Raw genomic sequence first — 26462 nt, forward strand, 5'->3', positions numbered from 1 at the left:
AGCCAAGGATGACTTTGACAAAAAAAAATTGCACCACAAAATGTCCAACCATAGAAAACAGCAGGCTAAAATCATAGTGCAGTGCTTTGCAACTTTCCACCTAGGATCCAGTGGCCTGGTTTTGTTAAGAAGACTGTATTGAGCCCATAGCTGTCCAGATCTTGGCTTCATAGCTCTGACCCTGGCTTAGTCCAACTGCTGAGTGGAATAAAGGCCACAGTGTATCCTTGAGTGTCACCTTTACGGATGGAAAAAATATTTGAAAAAATAACACAGTTGTGTCTCTATCGAACAGGTATAGACTATAGCATTTTGGCTAGGCATCCCTGAACAGCACAGTGTAATAGCTACTGACATGGCTTTGCTGTGAACCTCTGTGTGTAATTGGTGGTTTGTAGGAGAATGTGAGCTGGACCATGCCTCTTTAAATAAGGGTTGTGGATATCCACAGAGATTTTGGAAACCAGTACCCACATGGATGCTCAGGAACAACTGGTTTGTACTGGATTCTGTCTGAGCCAAAAATGCCCAAGATGTTTACTATTTACACTTCACACACAACTCATAAAGAATGTAATTAAGGAGGAAGATCTCCGAGAGCTGGAGAGAGAGCTCAGCAGTTCCAGGCACGTACCGCTCTACAGAGCGCCTTCGATCACCACTCACTACTGGCTGTAACTCCAGTTCCAGGGGACCCAGCAGTCCCTCTCCCCAGCCACGTACTATTTTTCAAAGTTAGATTTTTTTTTTTTTTACTGAATGCCCATTTTAGTATCAAGATATATGTGAATACTGTGCCTAGAAACATCTCCCATAAACTGAAAGATTTTGAAAGAAAAGCAAATGTTTCTGGAGGTAGCATGGCTTGGTTCTGTGCCTGCCCATCAGATATGTCTGCCCCAAGAGCTGGTGGAGTTTTCTGTGACTTTCTTTGTGGGAAAGAGAGCAGGTGCTTTGCACTGTGTGGCCCCCATCACGTCTAGCTGCTTCTAATCCTCATAGCCCATGCCCATCCTCCCATTTTAACCTCCTTCCTCCCACCCCCTCAGGATTTGGCTTTTGAACTGAACCTCTCCACGGTCAAACATGCCCCAAAGTAGATTTTCACCGGATCTTAGAAGGAGGATTGGTGCAAAGCTGGTTTCTTCTTTTCATAGTCAACCCCTACTGGTGGGGGAGGGGAGGGCCATAAGAAAGAACTACCTGCAAAAGAGGACAACCTGTCTTCCGGTTTGTTTCCGGCTCCATTCAAAGCTCTACCTGGAAAGAAAGAGACAAAGGTGGAGGTTGGGGTTGGGGTAGAGGTAGGGAAGGGATTTGAGACAGAGGTGGGCGATGGGGTCCCCAACACACCACTGGGAGAAGTTGAAAGTCCAAATTGTGCAGTTTCTCCTTGGCCTGTTCCCCCGTGAGACTCATGCGTGTGGATAAAAAGGTCCACGGCAAGGAGCTAACAAGTAAAGAAACGACGTAGGTTAACATAAAAGAGAGGTTCACAATAGGCCCCCTTCCCACGGTACCACGGAGTACAAAGGCCCTGGGTTATGGCTTTCATTCTGGGTTTGTGGCACCGGGAAAATAACCTGAGACTTGCATAACTGAAAATTCCTCATTATGGTCCCACGCGTGGGGTCTGTTCCCCGCCTCCCGTGAGTAACATTGCAGACGGCCTCTCTTCCCACCTGGCCCCTCCCGCCTGTCCCCCCAGACAAAAGCTATGGTGAATCTCTCCCGTCCCATTTGGAAACATAGTATCAATCTAGCCTTATCCCGGTATTGATGGGTTGTGGGTATTCTACTGTAATTATGTCAAAAATGAAATATTTCAGTGTGATTGGCAGGCCGACTACAATAACGCATGTCATTAGACCCGGAGCTTGCTCGTTCAACTAGGGAGAATGCCAGTAGCAATTAGCCCTGTTTTCTTTAAAATTTGCCAAGATTTCATTTAGTTTCCATTGTGTGGGTGTGAAACACCCCACAGAGGCACCTGGTGGTTGGCATCTCTGGGATTCTTCTGTGGACGAGCCCATGCGTTGCATTGGAGGTAAGGGCAGACCGGTCTTTAGTTGACACATGCATGCATATGGGGTGGGGGGGGATCCTGTGTATACAGGTGTGTGAATGTATATGCGGGGTGGGTCTCCACTCACCTGAGGTGACTCACGATCTCTTCTCCACGTCTTTATTAAAAATCCTTAGGTAGAGAGACTTCTTGGGTCTGCTTGGGTCAAACACACAGTTATGATGGGACCCTGGCACTCCCGGCCCTTGGCACTGTTTGCAGGTATTCAGACTTGCTGAGTAGATCATACCCAAGTGCAAGGGGTGGTGTGTGTGTGTGTGTGTGTGTGTGTGTGTGTGTGTGTGTGTATGTGTGGTGTGTGTGTGTGTATGTGTGTGTGTGGTGTGTGTGTGGTGTGTGTGTGTATGTGTGGTGTGTGTGTATGTTTGTGGTGTGTGTGTGGTGTATGTTTGTGGTGTGTGTGTGGTGTGTGTGTGTGTGGTGTGTGTGTGTGGTGTGTGTGGTGTGTGTGTGTGTGTGGTGTATGTGTGTGGTGTATGTGTGTGTGTGTGTGTGTGTGTGTTTGTGTGTTGGGGGTCCATGGTTGTCTATAAAAATTGTCTAAGTGCTGAAACCCACCTCAGGAACCCACGACATCAGGGATGGGGTAGCCTAGTCCAGTACTGCTCAGATTTCATTTTCATGAGCAAAGCTGGAGGCCCTATGGAATCTGACTTCAACTAGACCATGCTGTGTTTGGAGTCAGGGAGTACAGTGCTCCCCAGCCTGTAGCATTCACAAGGAGTTGGGGCACCCCAGAAGTCCTCAGTGGTCCTCCAGGACCCTAACCCCCTTCTGCTAAGGACCCTACTCAGTTCTTTGGGCTAGGATTTGGGACAGGACACATGGGAGAGCTGGTCTCTGGTTCACAATGGCTGGGCCTCAGTGAGGGCCGTTTAATGACTAGAACTGCCAGGGACTTGGTTCTAGTGGCCCGTTGACTCCTTGATTCAACCTAATGACTATGTTTATGTTCATTAGGGTTGAGTTATCCAAGATGGAGACTGCTCTGCGTGTCTGCAGTAGTTAGGACAGCAGGGCATGCTGGACAGACCTCTCCACAGACCTCTCCACAGACACTTCTCCGGTGGCTGGGGTGGGGGTGGGGTGGGGTGGGGAGGCGCTTCCTTACAGCACTATAGGTGTCGTTTTCCTGATCACTTCTTAGAATCCTCTTTCTTAGGAGACCTCCCTGTAGCCAACTTCAGCCCCACCCAATGTGCTTCCCCTTATAGATATTTTCGTTCTTGTGTGTTTGCATGTCTTGTCTATCTTTCTTTTAGACGATCAAGTCTCTTCGGCCAAGAGTTCCGTATTCTCAGAGTCCTCTTTGTCTGGGAGGGTGCAGAGAAATTAGTAAATGGGTATTCCATGTGTGTGTGTGTGTGTGTGTGTGTGTGTGTGTATGTGTGGTGTATGCATGTGTGTGTGTGTGTATGTGTGGTGTATGCATGTGTGTGTGTGTATGTGTGGTGTATGCATGTGTGTGTGTATGTGTGGTGTATGCATGTGTGTGTGTGTGTGTGTGTGTGTGTGTGTGTGTGTGTGGAGAGAGAGAGAGAGAGAGAGAGAGAGAGAAATTTCCCGAGAACAGTGGGTGTCCTGTCCCAGTCCCTAGCCCAAAGAACTGAACACATCACATAGTGGAGCTGTCGCTTGGTGCCGCTCACACCTGAGGTAGTTTGCCACAAAGAAAGAGACCGGCAGAACACTGGAGAACCTTGGATACCAGATCTTACAGAAATGAGCTATTACTTAATGACTGAAAAGCTACAGCGTGGGAAGATGCCTGAAAGAACAGCTTCGGAAGCTGGAGAAGTGGCTCAGTGGTTAAGAGCACTGACTGCTCTTCCAGAGGTCCTGAGTTCAATTCCCAGCCACCACATGGAGACTCTCAACCATCTGTAATGGGATATGATGCCCTCTTCTGGTGTGTTTGAAGACAGCGACAGCATACTCATATACATGCATACATTAAATAAATCTTTCAAAAAAAAAAAAAAGAATAACTCCACGTTAGAATACGCCAGAGACAGTGTAAGAAGCATCCCTGGGCAGAGCCGAGGCAAGAAATAATTCAGAATTTCCACCGAGCTTCTGGAACCTTCTAGTCCTCCTCCCTCAGATGTGTTCTGCCTTCCCTGAGGACTGAGAAACAGTAGGGAATGTCGCTTGAGGGGGAGATTTTTTTTTGGTGAAATAGGTTAGGGAGCTGTGAGGTAAATCGAGATTTGTGTTCCCTTTGTGTAGGGATGGACGTTTAAAATCGGACCGCTGCAATGTGTCCTGTGCTTGCTGGCAAGGTCACTGGTGCCTGGAACCAGTCTCTCGGGACTGTTGTTTCCTCAAGCTTGTCTATGGCCGCCGTGTCACAGACTCTGCAGAGGATATCCCTCTATGTGCCTCACTGGCCAAGGCAATTCTGGGCATGTTTCTCAGCTTTTAGCAGAGAGGGCCAAGGTAAGCGACTGTGCTGAACCGGCAGGCCCGCAGAACTGAACGTGCAGGCAGGTTTTCTGGTCGGTCCGTGTACAGCAAGCACAAGGAACAGCGACAATCCCTTGGTGTATTCCAGTGCTCCTTTGGGAGGAGAAGCCAAGGTCAGAGAGTAGACTGTGGGAGCAGTGGTCACCTGACTCTCGGCATGAGCCTTGTATTATGTCACTGCTCTCAGTTGGGACCTGAGCCCCTTCTGTCATGGAGGAGAACGTCAACCAGAAGCAGGGAACTGCAGACAGTCACTGACCGCCAAGAACCCACACCTATCAGGTCAGTTCCTTACTATGGATCCATGCCTCCCCGGAATACTGGGAGCCGGCTGCGTTGAAGAAACTCGTAGATGAGGGAACAGACCGAAGCTTTGCATTTGGGGGGTGGCGAGGGCTGGCAGGATCGAGTTCCAAGAGCTTTTGCCCAGAGTGCTGTGCTGAAGACATTGGTTAACTCTCAGAACATTTCGATGTCTGCCAACGGGACCCCAGAAAGCAGAGCCTCCTACGTGCATCACTCATCCCACTGGAGATCCAGTCCCGCCACGGGATTTGCTCCTGCATGGCTGCCTTCCAGAGCAGCCTTCTGGGAAAAGGGGATCGATGGCAGAAGAGGTAGACCGAGCAAGGCTTTCTCAGTAAAAGCCTATTATGCCTCTTGTTCAAAGCGTTTAAGTGCCTTTTAGATCACAGATTGAACCATCGACATTGTAAAGTGGAGCCTTTTAATACCAAAACACACTGCCAGCGTAAGAGTCCATTATGGGGGGAGAAAGCATTTCACTGAGCCAGCCTTGAGAATAATTCTCTCACGTGCAATGGGACGTGTGAAATGTTTGATGACAAACAGTTTCTCCAGATTATAAGGGACTCATTATACAAGGCTCCGTGTGTGTGTGTGTGTGTGTGTGTGTGTGTGTGTGTGTGTGTGTGTGTGTTGATTACACAGAAACGAGTCATGTCTCGTCTGCGGACACCAGTTTCTTCATCCGTGAGCCGTGATGATTGGACTGAATGGATTTCAGGAGCTTCCATGATAAAGCTTTCTTTCTACTCTGGCCATCCATTTTCTCATCCTAAAATGAGGGCTTCGGGAATCAGGAAACTTAGAGCTGCTTAGAAGAAAGGCTCACGCTGTGTAAGGAAATGGCCTCAGGAAAGGTCACAGTCCGAGTTCCAGCATTTTGGGGTTTCAGTTTCCTCTGCTCAGTCATCCAGGCAGTCCTCCCTGCTGCCCTCTCTGGTCTCACCGCCCTCAGATAGTGGCAGGAAAGAACTGCTCTCTCCCTCCCGATCTTTTCAAAAGCTTCGAGGTCAAATCTCCTTGGCTCAGATGGGATTGGGTAGCCTGACTGTCCTTGAACAAATCGCCATCTCCAGAGTGAAAACTCGCTGACCCTTGGCTGGCTGACTGGCTGGCTGTTGGTTACATGTTTGCTCCAGGGTTCTGTTCATCCAAAAGGTCAACGCAAGGCCAATGTCATTGTGCCAGTTAGTTTCCTGTCAAGTTGGCGCAAGCTACACTCACCTGTGAGGAGGGAACCTCTACTGTAGAAATATCTCTAGCCTGTGGGCATTTTCTCACATAGACATTGATGAGGAGTGCCCGGCCCACTTGGGGCTGGGGCCTGTGCCACATCTTTGCAGTTGGCGTCTATCATAGCAGGCTGATTGGGACAGTGAGGGACGGCCACGTCCCTTTGCAGAAGACATACCTGGATTCAAGCTTTGACCGTTCTTTCGGGCCTTGCACTGATGATTCTCTGGGGCCTGTGCGGCCCACAGAGACGGTGCAGGCTGTAGCAGAACAGTTATGAGGTCACTTGGTGCTAGGCTGAGGCCAGAGCAAAGTCTAATTTGGGGAATTGTGAGGTAAGTGGACCGTGCTACCAGACAGAAGAACTGTAAGGTTGAGCAGGCTCGAACCCCGGGGAATCTCAGAATTGAGACCAGCAAGCATGGAGTCAGCTCCCTGCCAGCCGCTGAAACGTGTAATCATGACGCCCCACTGAGAGGACCGTGACAATCAGTCAGGTAACATAAAACCCCAGAGTTCTCCATGCTAGAGAGGCCCCATGAGCTCAGTAGCCAATGAGCTTCCTTTCCTCGCCATTCCTTCCTACAAAAGGTGTTTAATCCTTCCGTGGTTCACCCTGAGTAAGATGTATATATTCACATCTGCCAAATAACGGTTTGCACAAGCAAGGATCGCACCTTCATCAAGGATCACCTTGGGGAGGGGTGCTTCATCGTAAAGAGTCCGGCCTAAGTCTCCCAGAGAAGGCCATCCCTCTTCCAGCCCCTCTGTATTCTCAGAACTCACAAACTGGGTCCAGCCCCATCCTGGCCTCAGCCATCCCCTTCCTTCCTGGTGCATTGATGTCCTGAGGGGAAGCCCGGACACACAGACGCCCATTCCCAATTCCCAGGGGTACCCAGCTGTCTGGGTACACAGGAGACTGAGAATCACCACAATCATCTCAGAACCGCTGTTTCCCACCCTAGAAAACACCAACTGAAGACCCCTATTGTGTGTACTGTGTTCTGCCTCCCCTGAGGGGCGCGCTGGGCACCCCAGCTTCGAGGCAGACTTGTGGCCCCACAGGGAAGCAGGTAGCCAAGGGTGGAGTGTCCAGGACACCCTGGAGCCCAGAAAGCAGACCCTGCCTCATCCTCCTTTAATCCCACTAGAGGGGAATACAGTATCCACACTTGCCCCTGCACCAACTGTCCCCTGTCACCAAGAACTAAACTGGCCTCACCTCAGAGGAAATAAAAAAATGCTTTATTCTAGACCCACCTATGGACGACCATGGCCTGGGAACACATATCCGGTCACCCCAAATATCATAGTCCAGTGTGAGTGAAAACCGAGGACATGACCACTCCCAGGTAGGGTTGGAAAGGTTTCTTGTAGATGTAAGGGAGAACACAGCCAGCGGCATCTGCAAGGGTCTGCACTGGACCAGTAGAGCGAACCAGGCTGTGAGAGGAGAGAGGTGGTGGGGTTGGAGGGTTGGGTGATTGGAGGGTGGGGAGGTAGAGGGATGGGTAAGGACTGGGGAGGTAGAGGAGTGGGATGTGGGGGTGTGAAGGGATGGGAAGTGGGGTGTGAGAGAGAGGAACCAAGAGACCAAGAGGGCATGTAGCCAAAGTGGCTGAGTTACATAAAGAACAGAAGTTGGGAGAAGGAGAGCGAAGCTCAGAGGTTGGGGAGGTTTAGGGTAGGGGCAGAGGATGCCAGCCCCTGACTCTGTAACACAGAGTGTGTGGGAGTTCAGGAGCCCTTCTTCTAAGTTAAACGGGCACCTCAAGTTGGCCCTTTGTCTTTGGTTTCTTTTGAGACCTAAGACAATGTGGTGAGAGTTCTGTGTTTTTTTTTTTTTTTTTAAATGGTAACAAAACAAAGAAATAAGTCAAGACACTTTTCAATTATGTTGGTGGGAACATGGAGTGGGTGGTTCACCCATAGCGAAGATTGTGCTCTAGGCCTCAGGCGCTGTCTGATTGCATTCTTAATCTTTCCCTTGGCGGACTCTAGGGGGATCTGTGTGAGCATTCTCAAAGAATTTACCTAATGGTCACAGGAGTGTTAGGCAACACAGGGGGCTGAGGGATAAATTGCTATTTAGGGAATTAAGACCAAGAGAATTTGGCCACAAGTCTGCATCATTCCAGCTCTCTACAACCATTGATGCTTTAACCAGCCAATCGGCCTTGTAGAAGTGTCAGTGTGTATGCTGCTCTCCCCTTGTGAAACTGAGCTCACGAGGCATTAACGGAGAGAGAAGATGGTTGCTGGGCTCCTGCTATGACAACACCTTAAATTCACTGTGTACCCTTAACTGATCCGAGAAGAAAAAGGAAAGTGGGGGACTGGAGAGACGGCTCAGTGGTTAGAGCACTGTCTGCTCTTCCAGAGGTCCTGAGTTCAAATCCCAGCGACCACATGGTGGCTCACAACCATCTGTAATGGGGTCTGATACCCTTTCTGGTGTGTCTGATGACAGATACAGTGCACTCATATACATAAAAATAAATAAATTTTAAAAAAAAGGGAAAGGAGATCTGAGAGACACAGAGAAGACAGACACAGAAATCAGGTGAAGACAGAGGCAGAAATTAGAGTGGAACAGCCTAAGGGAGGTAAGGAGTTGCCAGAAACCTAGGGAGGCACGATGGGGTTGCCCTAGAGCATCGATTCCCAACCTGTGGGTTGTGACCGCCCTTGGGAATCACGTATCAGATATCCTGCGCATCAGATATTTAGGTTAAGATTCACAGCAGTAGCAAAATTATAGTTTTGAAGTAGCAACAAAATAGTTTCATCGTTGGGGGGGGGGAGGGGTCACCTGAACATGAGGTAATATAGGGTCACAGGGTTGCAGTGTTACGGATACGGCCCCAAGAGCCTTCCCATTTCCTCCAGAGCTGTGGCAGGCAGGATTTCCGACAAAGGTCCCGGAGTCTGAGGCAACTGGTGGAAACAGCTCTGGGAAATGAGCGCCCGGGCCGCCTGACTTCAGGACCAATCAATGACTTGGCAAGTCCTGCATCGGTCTCAGACAGGCTTTCTGTCTACAGAGGGTTTCTTATCTTTTTCGCTCTCCCTCTCCCCCACCCTCCGTTCAGTCCCAGCATGCACCCCATCTTGACGTTCGGTCTGATTACCCATGGAAATTTCCCCCCACCGAGCTGATTAATCAAAATACCAAGTCCTTCCTATCACACTTCCTCCTGATCGTGCTTAAAAATAGTCAGTAACAGATATGTACAAACAGGCCGGGCGACACACGGAGTGATTATCGGTGATTTAATTCACTCTGGGATCATGAGGAGGGTGAAATCGTTCGGCAGGAATGGGTTTTTAATGATATGTTTCTAACTAATCGGGAAGATGGCACACATTATACACGCTTGGGCTTTACTGAGCCATACCAAACGATGCATTTCTTCATTTGACAACACTCGGTGTGGACCGTGAGCCAGCCGCCATGCAAGAGCTCTGCCCTGGGGTCTTCGGTCTTGCACAGAGGACATGGCAACAGACCCAGGTCCGTTTGGAGTGTGAAGTCGGTGACAGGTTGTTGAAAGAGGGTGCAGCTGGCTGAAGGGAGTCCCGGACGACCGGTTTGGAGAGCGGGACCTAGACCCAGAGGCTTTTAATATCTTAGCCCTACCTGGAGCAAAATGAGCTCCTGAATACCACTGAGTTCTGTTCTGTCAGTGGTAGATAACGTTTCTCCTCCGCCTTTTCTGTGTTTGTATTTGCTTTGCAGTCCAGGGAACAGAACGGAGGGCTTTTATATGTTAGTTTTCTCAACTTAATACAAGTTAGAATTATCTGGCAAGAGGCACCTAAATCACCTATTTTTTCTTTTCAAGATTTATTTATTATGTATATATGAGTACTCTATTTGCATGTGTGCCTATATCAGACAGATGGTTGTGAGCCCCTATGCGGGTGCTGAGATTTGAACTCAGGACCTCTGGAAGAGCAGCCAGTGCTCTTAACCACTGAGCCATCTCTCCAGCCCCTAAATTCACTGTTGAATGAAGGACTGCTGTATTAGTCAGGGTTCCCTAGAGTCATAGAACTTATGGGTAGTTTCTACATAGTAAGGGAATTTATTATGCTGACTTACAGTCTGTAGTCCAACTCCCCAATGGACAATGGTCAGCAGCAGCTGTGAATGGAAGTCCAAGGATCTAGCAGTGGTTCAGCCCCCACAAGGTAGGCAGGCAAGGAAGAATGCATCTTCCTTCTTCCAATGTCCTTCTGTAGGTCTCCAGCAGAAGGTGTGGCCCAGGTTAAAGGTGTGGATCTCCACTTGCTTTGTCTCAGATGACCTTGAACTCAGAGATCTCCTTGCCTTAGTCTCCTGGGATTCTCCATGCCAAGATCCAGGTCAGAACCGTGTGTCTTCCAGTCTCAAGATCAGGATCACAGGTGAGCCCTCCAATTCTGGATTGTAGTTCATTCCAGATATAGTCAAGTTGACAACCAGGAATAGCCATTACAATTGCCTTCATTAGATTGGCCTATAGGCAGGCCTGTAGGGTATTTTCTTGGTTAATGATTGATGTGACAAAGCCCAACTCACTTTGGGTGGTGCCACCCTGGGCAGGTGGTCCTGGGGTGTATAAGAAAGTAGGCTGAGAAAGCCATGAGGAGCAAGCCAGGAAGCACTGTCCCTCCATGGGCTCTGCATCAGCTCCTGCCTCCAGGTTCCTGCCTTGAGCTCTTGCCCTGCCTTCTCTCAGTGATGGACTGAGTGTACCTGTGACATATAGGCCAACCCTTCCTTCCCGAGTTGCTTTCAGTCATGGTGTTCTATCAAGCAAGCTAGGACACTAGGCTAGCTCTCCACCACCCAGCCATACTCTCAGATCTTTCTTAAAGGCCTCTCGCACAAACTCCAAGTCAGTGTCCCCACACTGGGCAGTGACTAACACCTAGGCCAAGTTCACTCAGGTTTCCAACTGTTGTCTGGAGGTCATAGTCTTACATGTGTGAGTCATTCATCAGTCAGGATTTTGGGGACGCTATATGGAAGATTTAGGGCCACTCCTTACGACTTCCTCTATTCTGCCATATCCTCCTTTTTTCCTCATCCAGTTATGCTGTTGAGGAAGCCCATCCTCGGCCTGGAGAGATGGCTCAGCGGTTAAGAGCACTGACTGCTCTTCCAGAGGTCCTGAGTTCAATCCCAGCAACCGCATGGTGGCTCACAACCATCTGTAATGGGATCTGATGCCCTCTTCTGTTGTGTGTCTGAAGACAGCTACATGCCCTCTTCTGGTGTGTCTGAAGAGAACAATAGTATACTCACATGCAATCAATCAATCAATCAATAAATCTTAAAAAAAAGATGGTGAGACCTTGGCACTCACCAACTCTTAGAGAGAGGGAGAGGGAGAGGGAGAGGGGGAGGGGGAGGGAGAGGGAGAGGGAGAGGGAGAGGGAGAGGGAGAGGGAGAGGGAGAGGGAGAGGGAGAGGGAGAGGGAGAGGGAGAGGGAGAGGGAGAGGGAGAGGGAGACCCATCCTCTAACTCCTCAGAACAGCACGTGGTGGTTTTCCCTTCTAGGTCCAGCCCCCTGAGGTGGAAACTTCAGGTACTGTTGGTACGGATGTCAGACAGCAGGGTCTCCCTAGGCGGTGCTCTCTTTCAGGGGTAGGTCCTTTGGTTTTGTCTGCTTTGGTACAGTAGTAAGTAGATGTTATGCTAGGAGGTACCCCACCATCCTCTTCCCTCCCCTCCTCTCTGCTCCTCTCCCCTCCCTTCCTCCCACCTTGTCTTCTGCCAGCCCCCAACACTTAAATTCTCCCCTCCCATCTTCCTTCTCTAATGTCCTTCCTTTCTGTGTGTTTGAATTTCTGACCCAAACCATTTTTTTTTCTTTCTGGAGAACTGATGATGATGGTGGTGGTGGTGATGGTGGTGGTGGTGATGGTGGTGGTGGTGATGATGGTGATGGTGGTGGTGGTGGCGGTGGTGGTAGTGGTGGTGATGATGGTGATGATGATGGTGATGATGATGATGATGTGATGATGGTGGTGGTGATGATGATGATGATGATGATGATGATGATGATGATGATGATGCAAGACAGGTCAGGGATGACACATGTTTTCTTCTACTCCAGAAAGGATTCATTTCCTTTTTATTTTTGGAGGATGATTTCACAGGACACAAAGTTCTAGATTTCTGTTCTCTCCCTCTTTCTCCCTCCCCCTTCCCGTCTCCCTTCTTCCCTCTGCCCTCCCTGTGCCCTCCATCTCCCCAGATTTTAAGTATTTCTCTCTATTCCCTCTCTAGCATGGTCTTGAGCCATTGGGCTGTCACCTTTGTACTCGAGTCTGTCTTAGTTCAGCATTGTCCCTCCACTGTGTCTGACCGGTCACTGTCCACCGCTGCTCTTCATCGGTCGGCCCAGGACATGCTTGGTAGCTGACTGCTGTTCCCTACATCCTGTCCGTGTTCTCTGGTCTGTCTTTTCACCCCACAGCTGCCATTTCCATCAGCTCCCCAGTCTCAGGGGACCATTCCCACTCCCAGCCTATTACAGGGAGCAATGCGGTCATCCCTGCGTCTCTGTCTCTGGCTCGTGAGGTTTAAGTCATGCCTGTTCTGCGTGCTGCAGCAGAGTCTCCAGCTGCCCTGTTCCATCCCACGCAGGTTAGCAATCATCCCTTTGCCAGCGTGTCCACACTCTATATGCTACCTTCTTGATACCAATGATGATTCCGGATCACCTGGAGAAGATGACATTTTTTTATTTTAAGAATTTTTTTTAAGATTTATTTAGTTAATCTAAATATATAAGTTAATATAAGTACACTGTAGCTGTCTTCAGACACACCAGAAAAGGGCATCAGATCTCATTACAGATGGTTGTGAGCCACCATGTGGTTGCTGGGAATTGAACTCAGGACCCGTAGGAAGAGCAGCCAGTGTTCTTAACTGCTGAGCCATCTCTCCTGCCCCACTTTTTTTTTTTTTTAACCAATGACTATGTGGTGTGTGTGTGTGTGTGTGTGTGTGTGTGTGTGTGTGTGTGCTGTATGTATGTGTAGAGACTGGAAGACAGTTTTGGGTTTCATCTTCAGAATGCTGTCCGCCTCTTTTGCCTCCCTTGATAATGTCCTCTTATTGGCCTGGCTCTGCTGACTGGCCAGTCACCCCCAGAACTCTTCCTGTCTCAGCCTCTTCAGGGCTGGTATTGCAAGTTTACCTTACCAAGCCCAGCATTTCCATGTGGGACCTCAGGATCTTGTGTCCTTGTGCTTGTGCAGCAAGCACTTTACCAATTGAGACATCTGCTCAGTCCTTTATCTTTCTGATACATTCATTGTCAGACAGTCCATAGCAGCCTTACGCTGTCTCATAAGGCTTCGCTTCACTTCACCTCACTTCACCTCACCTCACCTCACTCACCTTACGTCACCTCACCTCACCTTACCTCACCTCACTTTACCTCACATTACCTCATGTCACTTCACCTCACGTCTCCTCAGCTCACTTCATTTTCCCTCATTTCATCTCACTTCACGTCACCTCTTCCCATCTCACCTCATGTTGCCTCACCTTACCTCACTTCATTTTACCTCATTTCACCTCACCTAATCTACCTCTTCTCACATGAGGAAGACTATAGCATGATGAGAAGGGAGGAAGAGAGAAAACACCTAGTGTTCTTTCTCAGAGAGGTTTGTGGAAAGGGGGCTGAAATTCCTTTCCAATAGCTTCCCCTATTGGCTGGAAGGAATTTTCCTCATGGAAGCTCAAAGATAGGAACATCAATCCCTTCAGTATGTGGCCATCCCTTCGCTCTACAACTGTCTGTCAGGATTTGTCCCTTCAGGCATTGATCTCGTTTCATTCATTCCTATCTAGAGAGCATTACGGTAGGGCCATAGTTGGGGCTCAGCCAATGATTACTTAATAGTGAATGAATAAAGTTTAGGTTGAGCCAGGTGAGGCACCAAAGGGTTCTGCAATATGTCCAGAACCTCCCTAGTCAGCTTAATAGATTTCCAAGACCTTTTGGGCTTATCTCTGTCATGAACCAGGGCCTACAGTGATCATGGGAAGCCATGATCAAGTTCACAAATTATCCTTGGGTTTATATTTAAATTCCCAGTGGGGGAAAAAAAGTTACCCTGGTTAAATGTGCTTTACGCTCTGTTGCAGGTGTTAGAGTGTGAAAACATTGGCTGAGCTCAGCTCCCTGGTGTGAAATGCAAGCCTCTGGAAATTCAAACGTACCTGTCAATTGCAGCCCAGTTTTCTTTTTATTAATGGTCACTAATGGTCTGCAATCAAGCCACACCTGTGAGAGGCAAAATAACAATCGGCTTATTTGTGTGAAGTGAGTCTAATTTATCAACTTGCTGATTATTCATTCTTCCCAAGGTGTTAGGCAAGAGACATTTGTGCAGAAAGAGAGGGAAGTGGCCACTTATCCAGTCCAAGGAGGCAGTGTGGCGGTTATCCCTGCGTTAGAGGCACACAGGCGAGGCTACCAAATGGTGCTCTGTCACTAACTGCCTGCATGTGTCCGTTTCCTTTGCTTTAATGGCAGACCTGCAGCTGAGTACCTTGAGCAGCAGCGAAGCTTATTTAGCATTCAGTCTAGGAGGGCGGCAGGCGAGCAATGAGGGACAGGCATGGAAGGGTGCCAAGACTACAGTCGGCGCGTGACAGACAATGTTGTGATGGTAGAAACATGTGGGGAGAATGGAGAACTCACCAGTGGTTCCATGGACAGTGCTCAGCGACCCAAGAGTCTCCCGTTATAGTGCTTCTCCCGCCCCATCTCTGTCTCTCTCTGTCCCTGTCATTGTCTCTGTCTCTGTTTCTCTGTCTCTCTCTGTCTCTGTCTCTCTGTCTCTGTCTGTCTTTGTCTCTCTGTCTCTCTCTGTCTCTGTCTCTCTGTTTCTGTCTTTGTCTCTCTGTCTCTGTCTCTGTCTCTCCCTCTCCTTTCTCCAGTGTCTCACTCTGTTCCCCAGTCTGGCCTTGAACTTGAGATCTTACGGCCTCAGTAGTGTCTAGCTTTCAGTATCTTTTAACAGTGTTCCATTGGTGAGCATCACTAAACTTTGGACAGATGAAACACGCCAAGCCCTTACCAGAACCTCAGGTCCAGCTCCCATTTCTCCCATGGGAGGCTATAGCAATCACACCGTCTATCTGGGTTGAGCATGAAGATTGAATAAGTCAATGTCCTCCACGGGCCTCACATGCTCTGTAAGTTCATCGCTATTTCCCCCTGCCCCTTGCTGATGTTTTCCTAGGAAGCCTGTCAATGTGTTTAACTGTCCGAAGTAGATCTGTGCCCACACGTCACCTCCAGATCACATTTCCGGTTTCATGGAGGGCTCCCCCCATCCCAAGTGAAGAAGAAAGGATTCCTGACCTGGATCACAGACAGGTTGCTAGGAGACATTGATGAGAGGGGAAGATGGACTGCTGAACTGAGAGCAATGGAGGAACAGCTCTAGGGATCACAAACACAACTTCCTTTGAGACCCAGTCAACTCTGACTCTGAGGGTGGGTCCCATACTCATTAGTTTGTCAGGACCGTCATCATAAAATATTCCAGACCATGTGGTTTACACAGCGGGGACCTAATTCCTCACAGGCTGGAAGCAGAAGTCCAAGATCAAGATGTTGGCAGAGTTGCTTTCTCTTTGTTTGACCGATGGTGTCTTCTGCATGGTCTTCCCTCTGTGTGGGTCTCTGCTCTGACCTCCTCCTTTATATGAAAGCATCAGCCATATTGGACCCGTACATACAGCCTTATCTTAACTCGGTCACCTCTTCAAAGACTCAGTCTCTAAACACAGTGCCACTCCGAGGTCCTGGAGCCAGGACCTCAGCACAGGACTTTGAAGAAAAAGGACAGAGTTCAGTCTGAGAAACCACAGAATGGGCACTGGAGGAACAGCACATGACTCAGAGTCCAGAAGGCAAGTTGAGACCTCATTCCCTGAGACACACAGATATGCTTCCTTTGTGGTTCTGTTTCTACCACTGGGACTTGCTCTTGATGTGAGAGGGGGTGGACACACACCCAGCCCTTTCAGGGGACTCTCCACACTGTTAGACTTTTTTCCTGTACTTTCCCAGCTTGCCCATAGTGTCGGGGTGGACAGTAGACTCCTAGCTCTTGCCCTGGTTAGATTTTTGTCAACCCTTGACACAAGCGAAAGTCATTTCGGAAGAGGGAACATGGGATGGGGAAATGCCTGCATCAGATTGGCTGTCAGCAAGTCTTGATGGTTAATGTGGGAGGATGCTATCCCTGGGCCCGTGGTTCTGAGGCATCTGAGAAAGCAGGCTGAGCAAGCCAGCAAATAGCATTTCTTCGTAGTCTGTGCTTCCGTTCCTGTCTTCAGGTTCCTGTTTTGAGTCCCTGTCTGGAGTTCCTGCAAGGCTGGAATGTGCTGTGGAAGTGGTAGCTAAACAAAGCCTTTCCTCCCCAAGTTATTTTTGGTTACCATAGCAACAGAGAATAAAGTAAGAGAGCCCTTTAATGCCCAAGCTCAAGAAAGTCTCTAAGTTCTATTGCTTCTGCTGAGAGTTCCAAAAGCATGAAATCGTCTGTCTTCGTTAGGGTTTTATCGCTGTGAGGAGACACCATGACCAATGCAACTCTTACAAGGACAGCATTTAATTGGGGCTGCCTTACAGGTTCAGAGGTTCAGTCCATTATCATCAAGGCAGGAACATGGCAGCATCCAGGCAGGCATGGTGCAGGAGGAGCTGAGAGTTCTACATCTTCATCCGAAGGAAGCCAGGAACAGACTGTGCATCCTCAGGCAGCTAGGAGGAGGGTCTCCAAGCCCACCCCCACAGTGACACACTTCCTCCAACAGGGCCACACCTTCTAATAGTGCTATTCCCTGGGCCAAGCATATGCAAACCATCAGGTTGTCAGAGTAATTAAAAAAAAAAAAAAAAACCAGCGTATTTCCCAGTTCCAAAGCCAAGAAGTGTGATCCCTGTTCCTTCTCTTCTGTCTTTCCTCTGAAGCTTCAAGATGAAATACCCTTCTTTCTGAATGTCAAGAGAGCCACAGGGTCTGGGCATAGCTTAGGGAAATGAGGAGGGACACTCAGTGGCTTCCTGTGAGCTAAAATAGAGCCCTGAGCCCTGAGCTCTCAGAGAACCCTGGCCAGTCAAGACTTTCCCCTCCCTGAACCAAGGAAGGAACCACTGTTGGACCACTTTCTTGGCACTTGCCTTGGTAACCCAATGACTGCTCGCTAAAGGTCAGGTGGCAAGCTCCTTATTTGTGGTGCCTCCCAGTGTTCCCCTTGACACAAAGGAAGATAGCCCTCACTGGTACTATAGAGACAGCTCAGATCCTGCCTCTGATGCTTACCAGTTCTGGCTTTGGCTAAGTTGCCAGAGACCTCTAAGACTCCGTTTTCTTAGTGGCGAGATGGACTAGCAATGGTGCCTGACCTCAAAGTACTGTGGAGAGGACTGGGTGAGCTACTTATGGGAACATCCATCACATAGAGCTGAACGGGTAGAACCATTGTGAACAGGTTACTGATAGGGTGTAGGTGATCACTGGTAGAAAAAAGGGAGAAGACACATTTCCATGGAGTAATTATATTTAGCAACTTATGGGAACATCCATCACATAGAGCTGAACGGGTAGAACCATTCTGAACAGGTTACTGATAGGGTGTAGGTGATCACTGGTAGAAAAAAGGGAGAAGACACATTTCCATGGAGTAATTATATTTAGCAACGAGGCTCTCCAATTTTCTGGTAATAAAAGGACTTTTTTTTTTTTTTTTTTTGCTCAGAGCCCCCTTGAGTCTCACAATCATGCTTTTAGATGGTGCCTTTTGTCCCAGAATCTTGGAGCAGCTCTGAAATCAAAACATGACAAGGACTGGATGGTGGCAAAAGGGAAAGTGACAATTTGCTTTTGTTTTTGAACAAGCTCGACTTCCCTTCCCAGTTCGTAACTTGGCAGCCGGGTATGAGCATGCACTCGGATCTGACCCAAGCCACAAAGGACACCTAACGACAGCTGCTTCTAGCCCTGTCCTGGAGATGGGATGATGAGAGAAGGGGACCCCGAGGTGCTCAGAAGGAGGAATTAAGAGGTCTGAGCACACAGGAAGGCTGCCTTCCCTATCTCTCACGAGCAGATGTAACAGACAGGGATGGGGGGTGGGGGAAAGGTGGCAGGTTTGGTAAAGTTAATCATTTATGTAAGTGGCAGATGAGCCATCCAACCTGGGTGTTTCCTTCTTCACAAACCCACAGCTAGTTTCCGTAGTGTGGTGGTTATCACGTTCGCCACACAAACCCACACTGGCTCCCATCAACAGTCTGCTTCTCGCTTCCTCTAAAGAGGTTTGTCTTGGCTTTCAAAAGATGGGAAGCAGGAAGACAGGTTCACTTCCGTGGGACTCTGGGAGAGGCACCTTGTGGGCAGTAGAAGGGAGTGTAGAAACGTCCTGGATTTCCAAGAAGGAAGCCAAAGCAGCAGCACCTTAGAATCAGTCTAAGTCTTCACCTTGCCTAAAATCTGACATTATTTTATGTGCTACTAATAGGGGAATAATAAGATCGCCGTTGGTTGCAATAGGTGCAGACCACATGATGGTTCCAAATTTCAGAGATTAACTGATCGAAAAACTTAGACCAGATGAGGGGGTGGGGGGGGGGAGTCAGGTTAAGTCCCTTATTGCCAAGCAGGAAAACTTCAAGTTTGATCCCAGACACCTGCACAGTGGAGTGGGAGAACTGACTCCTGCAAGCTGCCCTTTGACCTTTCCCTGTGCCCTGTGGCATGTGCTCACACACATACAACAAACAAACAAACAAACAAACAAATGCTTGTAGTTAAATTAATTAAATGATGTAATTAAAGCAACAATGGATGAGAGATTGCATCTTGTGGGGCCAGCTTCCCTCCTATAACGAGGTTGACCATGGGAGGTAGAAAGCAGGGTAGATAATTGTAGGGACAAAGGAACTTAACACTGGAGGGCTGACTGGGCTGGCAGGCACTGGCTAGCACTGCCGACATCCAGGGGCTCCATAGCAGCTCTGACCTCGTTACACTTTCCAACCTTGGAAGCCGTAACCCACATCTGGAAGGATTTGGAACAGTTGTTTCCATAGGGTGGTGTTAATCCCACTGGGCGAGAAAAAAAAAAAAAAACCACTAACTGTAATTTCTGAGCCAAATCTGAAGCATGTTTTTTTTTTAAAGATTTATTTATTTATTTTGTATATAAGTACACTGTAGCTGTCTTCAGACACACCAGAAGAGGACATCGGATCCCATTACAGAGGGTTGCGAGCCACCATGTGGTTGCTGGGATTTGAACTCAGGACCTCTGGAAGAGCAGTCGGTGCTCTTAACCACTGAGCCATCTCTCCAGCCCCTGAAGCATGTTTTATTAAGTGCTGGTGAGGATGATGGACACTGGCTAAGTCCTTACTCTCGTCTCCCTCAGTAGGGCACCAAAGACTAGTAGTTAGAGGCTTCTAAAGGCCATTACTTCCTGCCTTTGTCTGATGGGGGCAAGCATTCATCCTGAGGTACTCGGCAAACATTCACCCTGCGGTACTTCCTGCTTATCTACCTCCAGCCTATATGTGACCAAGCAAGTCTTGTTCAGTTGGAGCAACCCAGCTTGTTTACAGAAGTGAAAGCATGACTCTCATTAATATGAACAATGGCCTCCAGCATTCCTGGAAACTGTCTGTCCTTGGGCAAGCGGGGATACAGGGTTAGAGACAGTTTAGCTTTATAGATCTCTTAATCAAAATAAGTTTTTAAAATATGTATTTATTTATTCTATATAAGTACACTGTAGCTGTCTTCAGAAGACACACCAGAAGAGGGCTTCAGATCCCATTACAGATGGTTGTGAGCCACCATGTGGTTGCTGGGATTTGAACTCAGGACCTCTAGGAAGAGCAGTCAGTGCTCTTAACCACTGAGCCATCTCTCCAGCCCAATTAAAATGATTTAAACTTAAAACATTTAGCCCTCGCAGTGGCCTTGAATGGATCAAGGTCAGTTCATAAGTATCTTAATTACTTCGGCTGCTGTCTAAAATATTTTGTCAGGAGAAAAGGTTTGTTCTAGCTCATGGTTCACAGTAAAGTCCTTCATGGTGGGAGAGGACCCTCTGAAGCTTAAAGCAGCTGCACACAATCAGGAAGCAAAGAGCAATGAACGCCTGCTACTGCTCAGCCTCTTTTCCATACAGGTCCAGGATCCTAGCCAGGGAATGGTGCCGCCCACAGTGGGAGGGTCTTCCCACACCAGTTCAGATAACCAAGGCAGTCCCTTAAAGCCTTGCCTGGCCCCCTCTGGCTATTCTAGATCTTAAGGTTAATTATCTTGGTGGCTTTGAAGCTTGGTCTATTTATCTAGACACTGGGTTCCTATATCTGCCCTGCAAGAGTATATGAAATCATTTTCTCAGAAAGTAATTGATGTTCATAAAATCCTGTTTATTGGAATTTGCGCACGTACTAGCTTTCCCACCAGATCTTAAATGTATTGGGCTCTATGCCTGACAAATAGATGGTCAAAGGTCAAGGGACTGGGTGGGTACAAACCAGGGCTAGAGACTCCTGCATATTCTCCTCCTTGCTCCCCTCTCATTTCCCTCCTTACCAGGGGTAGTATTTTCCTAAGTTTGTTACTGTAATTAATTAGGAGGCCCAGTGGCTTTGTTCCAGATAGATCAAAGCTCTTCTTAAGCTTTACCTTGTCCTCCCCTTGGTCTGGGAAAGGCAAATTGCTAGTTACCCTGGGATGACTGTCCCCGCTCCACAGATGAGAACAAGGGCAAGGACTCAAGAACTGACTCGTGGGTGGGTGGAGGGAGCACCTGGTGGCAGCCTGCCAGGAACTAATGACTATGTTGGTTGCTTGGGGTTTCCACCACGAGTGAAAATGGTGCCAACCTCCACTCTTTCCCCCAAAGTGACTCCCACTGTTGACTTCTTCACGTCTCTGTGTTTTATAAAGAGAAAAGAAGCCAGAAACCAAGGGTATGTTTGGTGGAGGTGCAGTATGGTGTGGGGGAAGGGGTGTCTCTGCAGGTCCACACTGAGGCATCCCTTCCCCATGAGGTACCAGCCATAGGACAGTATAGTATAGAATAGAGTTTATTGTTCATTCAGGGAATGGGAAGGGGAGTTGAGGGAGTAGAGACAGAGAAAGGCAGAGATGGGGGGAGGGGGAAGGAGAGGGGGGGGAGAGGGTGAGGAGAGGGAGGGGGAGAGGGAGAAGGAGAGGGAGAAAGAAGAATAGAGAGGCCAGCCATGAGCACATGGAGAGAGGGGGGGGAATGGGGAGAGGGGGAAGAGGGTAAGTGGACAAGAGCAAGAGGAGAAGAGAAGAGAGAGTGTGTGTGTGTGTGGGGCAAGCAGCCCCTTTTATAGTGAGTCAGGCACACCTGGCTGTTGCCAGGTAACTGTGGGGCGGAGCCTAGAAGGAATGCCCATGGCCAAGACCACAGGGGCTCTTAGAGCTGAAAAAGGGCAGCCTGGGGCCCGACTGTGTGGCAAGCCGATGCAATTCTACACAACAAATTGTAGTTAGTCTTCCTTGCTGAAGACTTGTGGTTCACACTGCCTAACCTTCATATGCGTTACCTGCTTGATCCTCGATGGCCCCCGGACTAGGAATCTCATGACCTATGACTCTGCTCTGTCCACACTTCTATCACTGAGCCGAGAGAGGGTTTCATGAAAGGAGTCGCCCCTGTGTTTTGAGGCTGTGTATAAAGTAGCCTCCAGAAGAGCTTTTGAAAGCAGAGTCAGGGAACACGAATCCCCTAAAATCAAAATGTATGGAGAAACCTAATTCCTGTCTCACAGTAGGGCTTTGTTTTTTTTTGTTTTTTTTTTTTTTCGGAGCTGGGAACCGAACCCAGGGCCTTGCACTTCCTAGGCAAGGGCTCTACCACTGAGCTAAATCCCCAACCCCACAGTAGGGCTTTGTTAAATGTTAATTAAATGGGAATCTTTGGTGGACACTCTAACTCCTGGTTTACAGTAAATGTACCAAAATATTCGTTAGGACTATGAGGTTAGTTTTTTGTTTTCTTTTGATTTGATTTTTTGAGACAGGGTCTATGTGGCTCTGGCTGTCCTGGAACTCACTATGGAGCTCTATCTGCCTCTGGCTCAAGAAAGCTGGGATTAAAGGCGAGTACCACCAGGCCTGGCTGTAGAGGTATATTATACTCTCAAGCCTGTCCACCCAGAGCTCAGCCCTTAATTTCCAAAGCTCAGCAGGACCGATCACTGGCCTGTCTATTTCTGTTCCAGAGCAACCTATCAACTCATAGGCTGTGCTGAAGGTCTCCTAAGTCTTAGGAGTTGCAACGTAACCAGTGGTATTTCAGACATGCTGTCACCATGACGGCAGCTTGGACTGGTCTCCTACCACTCTACACTGTTAGGACTTCTCAGCACGTGTGGGTGGTGTTGGAGGTGTTGGCAACAGCCTTGGAACATAGCCTCAGCAAAGTAGCACTTGACTGAGAGCCATCCAACTGATAACGCCGGAGCCATGAGTTCTGGAATACATTCTATTCCCACCTTGGAACAGTCCAGGCAGTGTTGCTGACTTAACTGTGCTTTAAGGTCAGCCAATTGTCAAGCTAGTGTGGAAGCAGCGACCTTTCTTCTGCACTGGGGGAACTCAGTCACAATGTAACAAGTAAGTCCCATTCCAAGCACATGTGTGTACTTGTTTGTACCTGCAGAATGGCTCTCAGTCAAAGCCTTCTGACCACAGAGTCTTGCTGGGGGACTTCACACTCACAAGATGTGTGAATCTTGAGGCCTCTCTGCTGACAAATATTCATCAAGAGCTTACCTTGTGCCTGCGTTTCCTTGGGGGTGTGTACAGAAAGCAGATGCCATGAGAGGATTTGTTGAGGAGGGTTTCTGTTCGAGGAGGCTGTTTAGAAAGGTGTGGGGTCGGAGCAACACAGGATGGAGCTGTAGCTTGTGGCTCAGGGGCAGCCACTATGTTACCAGCTCCAGCCTTAACACAATCACCATGGTACGCTGCTTTCGGTGTGTACGGGAAGCCCAGTTGAAGTCACCTTCAGTAAAGGGACTTACCTGCGTGTGTGTGTGTGTGTGTGTGTGTGTGTGTGTGTGTGTGTGCGAGAGAGAGAGAGAGAGAGAGAGAGAGAGAGAGAGAGAGAGAGAGAGAACGCGAGCTTTCGTGTTTGCTGGGAAGAAATCAGAGGAAACACCTTCTTTAGCTGATTTTCCTTTTTTCTTTCATTCTAGGGTCCCCCGTGGATCAAACCCAACAGAAGCCTGGGAGCTGTGGGACATGCGGTGCAGTTGTTTTGTGGGGCTGCTATATGGGGCAGACAGCAAAATAGGAAAGAAACGGGAGTTAGTATAGGTACCTGGGATGGCGAATTCAAGATATGAAGATCAATGTTAAATTGCACACTGGACGATAACTCAGATTTTGTAGGGACTAAAGTTCATACAGTGTTTTAGGATCCACCTTAAGAAACAACACAGGCCAGGAGTGGTAGCACACACTTTTAACTCAGCTGTTGGGAGTCTGAGGCAGGTGGATCTCTATGAATTTCAGGCCAGCCTGGTCTATCCCGGGAGTTCCTGGAGAGCTAGAGTTACATAGTGAGATCGTGTCTTCAAAACAAAACAAACAACAACAACAACAAAAAGAACAAAAATTTTAATTGGTAAAGCAATAGCAATAAACAAGAACAGCGCCAAACCCAAGGCCTTTCCCAGGATTTCAGAAGCCGCAGATCCAAAGTGCAGCCTGAAGTCCATGCTTCCAGCCTCTAGGAAGGAGACAGTGAAACAAAGCAAACTGACGTTAGAGAACAGCAGCCTAAACACTGCGGCGGGTTAGGTAAACACCGAGACATGCTTCGGGTATTTGAAATGACTCTCTTTTTGTCTATCCGTTTAATAAATAAGCAACAGTGAGTACTGGTTATATTTATTTCGGTTTTTACGGCTTTGAGAGCCAGTAGCTGGTAAAACAGCAAGCGGGCTGCAAACCACACTTCCCAGAAGCCCTCGGGCTCAGAGGAACACGCCCCTCTTCTTAGAGGTCCAAAGACTACAATTCCCAGCATGAAGCAAGCACAAGGACCACAACTCCCGGCATGCTCACCGCGGTGACAGAGAAGCGCGGCCTTTCTCTCGCCCCGCCTTCCCCGCCGCTCGCAGCCAATGGGAAGGCTCTGTACTACGAGGTGCAGAGGGGACAGCGCCGTGGGCAAGTCGCAAGTCTAGAAAGCGGCGGGAAGTTCGTACTACGCTGTGGGACGGCGAGTTGGCCGCTCTGGGTAGGGAGCCCTGAGGTGGCGGCGGGACGGTGGGTACAGCGACGCATCAGAGAGGCGCCTGCTCATCCGGGTGTCAGGCGGCGCGGCTGCTGGGTCGGGTCTGCCCGGGAACCCTCGCCTCTCTGCCCGCTCGCGGAGCTGCCGGAAGCCCGGTTCTAGAAGGCCGCCCGAAGCCTGGACAGGGCCAGGTGGCGGACACCGGGACAGGAATCTGGACCGGCCGAGCTTGCCTCTTCCTTAGCAGCGGTGAGGTGAGGCCTCGGGGCACACCCGCGGCCGCTAGCTTCTCGTTTCCTCCCTGGCCTTGCTCCACAGGTCTCCACCGCCGGTGACCTGTCTCCTGTTGCAGTGTCTTCAGAGGCAAGCAGGTTTGCTCCAGCGCCCAAGTTTGTTTTAGACCGTTTCCAGTTCACACAGCCTAGGTGTAAAAGTGCGCCAGAGTCTTTGAGAGCTGGGGACACAAGCTAGTCCTTATCCGGTTACCCATCCCCCCCCCATTGTCTTATCGTTGACGTTAACCATTCTTTAAGTCTCTGCCTGTATTATTCCTTTCTGTCCCCCATTGCTCTTGGAGTAATTTGGAAACACGATTTTGCCATTGGGAAGGTGGTGGTTAAACCTAGGGAATCGTTGAAGAGCGTCGTTGCTTTCCCTTAAAAAAAAAAAAAAACCAACCAAAAAACAAAAAGTCCCCAATCGGCCCTCCCGGCACTCCCCCCCCCAACCCTAGAATTGCCCATCTGTTGAATGTGGAATTCAAAACAGTGAAAAAAATGTAGATCAGAACTTTATCATCATTATTATTTTGGATTTTTTTTTTTCCTTTCTGTGTAGCCTTGGCTGTCCTGGAACTTGCTCTGTAGACCAGGCTGGCTTTGAACTCACAAGAGATCTGCCTGCCTCTGCCAGCTGAGTTCTGGGACTAAAGGCTTGGGCCACCATCCCCAGTCTTAAGAGTTCAGGAGAAGGGCTTCTCCCTTTTTTGTGATACTCCGATCATAATGTTTGGGGAAATTTAATTTACAATTATGATTGGAATTAAGTATCTGGGTGGCTAAGATAATGTTGATCTCCCTGTGGAAAGGAATGTAAGCTGACATCACTTAACTAATGGCTTTCCCTGTTGTGCTACCACCAATGGCAGATACTGCAACTCAGCGTCGCTGACGGAGACCGTGCTCACAGTGGCATGGGTTGAGCCGAATACTAAGCGTGTGTTAGGTGTTAGGCCTTTGGTACAGCACTGGTGTCCAGTACAGATGCACTTTGACAACTGCAATGGCTGCTGCTCATGCCTGGTGTGGCAGAAAAGACAAGCGTTTGTTAAACAAGTGTGACGGTAGAGTGTGTCAAGCAGGGAGCCTGGCATCTTATAAATTATCGAGCGCCCGGCAGTGGCTATATAGAAAGCTTAGGCAGAGTCTTACTCAAGTATGCATGCTTGTATCTTAAAAATAGCGGCAGTGCATGTCAAATGTTGACAGACCCTAAAGTTAAATTTCTTACAGGAAATAGGCCAACTTCCCTTAACTTTGAGAACTAACGTAAAATAATAATGAGTGAATGTCCCAGGTGTCTAGAAAAGACAAAGATATAAATTTTCAGACACCCCCCCCCCCCCAGGGCATCCATAGTAGACATACTATGAAAAGGATTTGATTTGGAAAAATAGAACCTTAAAATATTTTTTATTAAAAAAAGAAACGCATTTGAAAGTAGGATTTATCTTGCAATCAAATGCAGAAGTGTGACTCCCAGAGCTTTTATGCAAACGAGCAAAGGCTCACATCCTAAGGTATCAGGCAGTGAGCCTGCTAGAATGAGGTGAGGCTGTGGAGGAAGATGATTTGCGAGGGTCCTCAATGGATTTAACGGGATGGCCTCAAGCATGTTTTAGACAGGTCGGGCATTTTGCATGCTTGTCAAGGGTTTTGTTTGTTTTTTGTTTTATTTTGTTTTTGAGATGGTTTCATTATTAGCCCTAGCTGTCCTGGATCTCACTCTGTAGACCAGGTTGGCCTCGAACTCACACAAGATCTGCC

At 48.6% G+C, this 26462-nt stretch overlaps 1 protein-coding gene and 1 long non-coding RNA gene across 40 annotated transcripts in view; both read left to right on the top strand.

The window, feature by feature from the left end:
* Nucleotides 1-4691: 4691 nt before the first annotated feature.
* LOC148005454 (uncharacterized) lies at nucleotides 4692-24055 on the top strand. Of its 4 annotated transcripts, none has more exons than XR_015623334.1 (7): nucleotides 4692-4834; nucleotides 7349-7446; nucleotides 10340-10504; nucleotides 11174-11429; nucleotides 11644-11730; nucleotides 14251-14428; nucleotides 15354-16613. It is a non-coding gene; the product is annotated as an uncharacterized LOC148005454 (long non-coding RNA). The 4 variants fall into 4 exon arrangements; XR_015623337.1 differs by having other exon boundaries at nucleotides 4732-4834; nucleotides 11174-11356; XR_015623336.1 differs by lacking the exons at nucleotides 14251-14428; nucleotides 15354-16613 and adding an exon at nucleotides 23372-24055.
* Nucleotides 24056-24324: 269 nt separating this feature from the next.
* The window catches only part of Vrk1 (VRK serine/threonine kinase 1), a 66674-nt gene continuing 64536 nt past the window's right edge, over nucleotides 24325-26462 (top strand). For 5 of the 36 annotated variants that reach the window (XM_087553901.1, XM_087553909.1, XM_087553902.1 and 2 more), the window contains exons 1-2: nucleotides 24325-24420; nucleotides 24736-24780. The gene's annotated coding sequence lies outside the window, so the exon portion shown is untranslated. 36 annotated transcript variants of the gene reach the window in all.

The sequence above is a fragment of the Rattus norvegicus genome, chromosome 6 (genome assembly GCF_021556685.1).
Source record: "Rattus norvegicus strain SHRSP/BbbUtx chromosome 6, alternate assembly SHRSP_T2T, whole genome shotgun sequence".
NCBI lineage: Eukaryota > Metazoa > Chordata > Mammalia > Rodentia > Muridae > Rattus > Rattus norvegicus.